Source organism: Oncorhynchus mykiss, chromosome 26 (assembly GCF_013265735.2).
Source record: "Oncorhynchus mykiss isolate Arlee chromosome 26, USDA_OmykA_1.1, whole genome shotgun sequence".
In the NCBI taxonomy this organism is placed as follows: domain Eukaryota; kingdom Metazoa; phylum Chordata; class Actinopteri; order Salmoniformes; family Salmonidae; genus Oncorhynchus; species Oncorhynchus mykiss.
The window spans coordinates 49469551-49473506 of record NC_048590.1 but is presented as its reverse complement, the minus strand read 5'-3'; the positions used below and the strand labels follow the sequence as shown (position 1 = coordinate 49473506).

The 3956-nt window shown below is 46.2% G+C and overlaps 1 non-coding gene across 1 annotated transcript; it reads left to right on the top strand.

Moving 5' to 3' along the window:
* Positions 1–1450: 1450 nt before the first annotated feature.
* trnag-ucc lies at positions 1451–1522 on the top strand. The gene has a single exon. It is a non-coding gene; the product is annotated as a tRNA-Gly (tRNA).
* The last annotated feature ends 2434 nt before the right edge of the window (positions 1523–3956 follow it).

Below are 3956 nucleotides of genomic sequence, written 5' to 3'. Positions count from 1 at the left end.
CTCAGTGTGGAGGGTTTTGTTCCTCCATCTCAGTGTGGAGTGTTTTGTTCCTCCATCTCAGTGTGGAGTGTGTTGTTCCTCCCTCTCAGTGTGGAGTGTTTTGTTCCTCCATCTCAGTGTGGAGTGTTTTGTTCCTCCATCTCAGTGTGGAGTGTTTTGTTCCTCCATCTCAGTGTGGAGTGTTTTGTTCCTCCATCTCAGTGTGGAGGGTTTTGTTCCTCCATCTCAGTGTGGAGTGTGTTGTTCCTCCATCTCAGTGTGGAGTGTTTTGTTCCTCCATCTCAGTGTGGAGTGTTTTGTTCCTCCATCTCAGTGTGGAGGGTTTTGTTCCTCCATCTCAGTGTGGAGTGTTTTGTTCCTCCATCTCAGTGTGGAGTGTGTTGTTCCTCCCTCTCAGTGTGGAGTGTTTTGTTCCTCCATCTCAGTGTGGAGTGTTTTGTTCCTCCATCTCAGTGTGGAGTGTTTTGTTCCTCCATCTCAGTGTGGAGTGTTTTGTTCCTCCATCTCAGTGTGGAGTGTTTTGTTCCTCCATCTCAGTGTGGAGTGTTTTGTTCCTCCATCTCAGTGTGGAGTGTTTTGTTCCTCCATCTCAGTGTGGAGTGTTTTGTTCCTCCATCTCAGTGTGGAGTGTTTTGTTCTTCCATCTCAGTGTGTGGTGTTTTGTTCCTCCATCTCAGTGTGGAGTGTGTTGTTCCTCCATCTCAGTGTGGAGTGTTTTGTTCCTCCATCTCAGTGTGGAGTGTGTTGTTCCTCCATCTCAGTGTGGAGTGTTTTGTTCCTCCATCTCAGTGTGGAGTGTTTTGTTCCTTCATCTCAGTGTGGAGTGTGTTGTTCCTCCATCTCAGTGTGGAGTGTTTTGTTCCTCCATCTCAGTGTGGAGTGTTTTGTTCCTCCATCTCAGTGTGGAGTGTGTTGTTCCTCCATCTCAGTGTGGAGTGTGTTGTTCCTCCATCTCAGTGTGGAGTGTTTTGTTCCTCCATCTCAGTGTGGAGTGTTTTGTTCCTCCATCTCAGTGTGGAGTGTTTTATTCCTCCATCTCAGTGTGGAGTGTTTTGTTCCTCCATCTCAGTGTGGAGTGTTTTGTTCCTCCATCTCAGTGTGGAGTGTTTTGTTCCTCCATCTCAGTGTGGAGTGTTTTATTCCTCCATCTCAGTGTGGAGTGTTTTGTTCCTCCATCTCAGTGTGGAGTGTGTTGTTCCTCCCTCTCAGTGTGGAGTGTGTTGTTCCTCCATCTCAGTGTGGAGTGTTTTGTTCCTCCATCTCAGTGTGGACTGTTTTGTTCCTCCATCTCAGTGGAGTGTTTTGTTCCTCCATCTCAGTGTGTGGTGGACTCAATACATAAGCAGGTTTCACCATGAAAGTCCAATATCCAAGCGAGAGCGAGAGAGTTATTCTTGAAATACTTGACACAAACCTACAATTCCCCTGTTGAATTCCTTTTTCTCCACTTGCGTTGGTGGTATAGTGGTGAGCATAGCTGCCTTCCAAGCAGTTGACCCGGGTTCGATTCCCGGCCAACGCAGATGCTTTTAATTTTCACTGATCGCTGGAGGAGATTTTACATACGAAAATCCAAAACCCAGCGACGTGGTTTGCATTCAAACAGCACTATTGAGTGGGTTGTCGTTAAAACCTGTAGGAGTTGAGTGGGTTGTCATTAAAACCTGCAGGAGTTGAGTGGGTTGTTGTTAAAACCTGTAGGAGTTGAGTGGGTTGTTGTTAAAACCTGTAGGAGATGAGTGGGAATTGAATCTCTGCAAGATACCGTGAAGAGAATGACATGCATATCCATCATTATGTATTTCTGTGTAGTACACATCAGGGACCCATGATGAAATTCTGTTACCGGATATAAATCCACTTCACCTACCGTCGTTAAATAAATAAAGCCAAGGTGTCATGTCATAGCTGACACCCCGTTCTTTCTGTAGTCATAGCTGACACCCTGTTCTTTCTGTAGTCATAGCTGACACCCTGTTCTTTCTGCAGTCATAGCTGACACCCTGTTCTTTCTGCAGTCATAGCTGACACCCTGTTCTTTCTACAGTCATAGCTGACACCCCGTTCTTTCTGCAGTCATAGCTGACACCCCGTTCTTTCTACAGTCATAGCTGACACCCTGTTCTTTCTACAGTCATAGCTGACACCCTGTTCTTTCTACAGTCATAGCTGACACCCTGTTCTTTCTGCAGTCATAGCTGACACCCTGTTCTTTCTACAGTCATAGCTGACATCCTGTTCTTTCTGTAGTCATAGCTGACACCCTGTTCTTTCTGTAGTCATAGCTGACACCCCGTTCTTTCTACAGTCTTAGCTGACACCCTGTTCTTTCTACAGTCATAGCTGACACCCCGTTCTTTCTACAGTCTTAGCTGACACCCTGTTCTTTCTACAGTCATAGCTGACACCCCGTTCTTTCTACAGTCTTAGCTGACACCCTGTTCTTTCTGTAGTCATAGCTGACACCCTGTTCTTTCTGTAGTCATAGCTGACACCCTGTTCTTTCTGCAGTCATAGCTGACACCCTGTTCTTTCTACAGTCATAGCTGACATCCTGTTCTTTCTGTAGTCATAGCTGACACCCCGTTCTTTCTACAGTCATAGCTGACACCCAGTTCTTTCTACAGTCATAGCTGACACCCCGTTCTTTCTACAGTCTTAGCTGACACCCTGTTCTTTCTACAGTCATAGCTGACACCCCGTTCTTTCTACAGTCTTAGCTGACACCCTGTTCTTTCTACAGTCATAGCTGACACCCCGTTCTTTCTACAGTCATAGCTGACACCCCGTTCTTTCTACAGTCATAGCTGACACCCCGTTCTTTCTACAGTCATAGTTGAACCCTAATTAGGAGCAGATATTTAACAGAGTTGTTGGAAAGTGTGGTCACATAAAAAACGAAGGGAGATTTTACTGTAATTCTGTTACCAAACGTTGCATCTGCACAGTTGTTCCAGTACATGTGTTTTTGTGAAGTAGTGCTGGTGCATAGAGTTGTATAGTTTGTCAAACTTTGAAATCAATGTTTTTTTTATTTGACATACATTTAAAGTAAAAATTCTGAGTCAAACCATAATTACCATAGTTTGGAAAACCCCTCTCTACACTAACATACAATATACATAACATCTATCTCTCTCTCTCCCTCCCTCTCTCCCTCTCCCTCCCGCTCTCTCCCTCTCCCGCTCTCTCTCTCTACCTCTTCCCCTCTCCCGCTCTCTCCCTCTCCCGCTCTCTCCCTCTCCCTCTTCCCCTCTCCCGCTCTCTCCCTCTCCCTCTTCCCCTCTCCCGCTCTCTCCCTCTCCCACTCTCTCCCTCTCCCTCTCTCTCCCGCTCTCTCCCTCTTCCCCTCTCCCGCTCTCTCCCTCTCCCGCTCTCTCCCTCTCCCGCTCTCTCCCTCTCCGCTCTCTCCCTCTCCCTCTCTCATAATCACACAAGAATGCACACGTCACACACACACACACACACACACGACACAAATAAACATTGACTTGAGTACACGAACCCAACACACAGGATTATCATGGCACACTGCAGTGATTTGGAAAACAATTCTTAAGCCTCAGTTTGCATATTATTTATGTACTATAATCAATCAATCAATCCAATTGTATTTATATAGTCCTTACATCAGCTGATATCTCAAAGTGCTGTACAGAAACCCAGCCTAAAACCCCAAACAGCAAACAATGCAGGTGTAGAAGCCTTTAGACCACGATGCAAACTCAGGTTAACTGCTCTCTGCTTGAAAGGGAGCTATGCTCACCACTATACCACCATCGCATTGTGGAATGAGAAGGGATTCAGCAGTGAAGGTATGTTTAGTTTATCCAGTGGGGAAGGGATGCTTAGCCAGGGGCCAGACTCACATTCACAGGGGACTACCTTCCTGCCCTGTCCCTCACAGACCCAACAGGACTGGATTGGTAAAAGCAATGTGGTCTCCATAACGACTT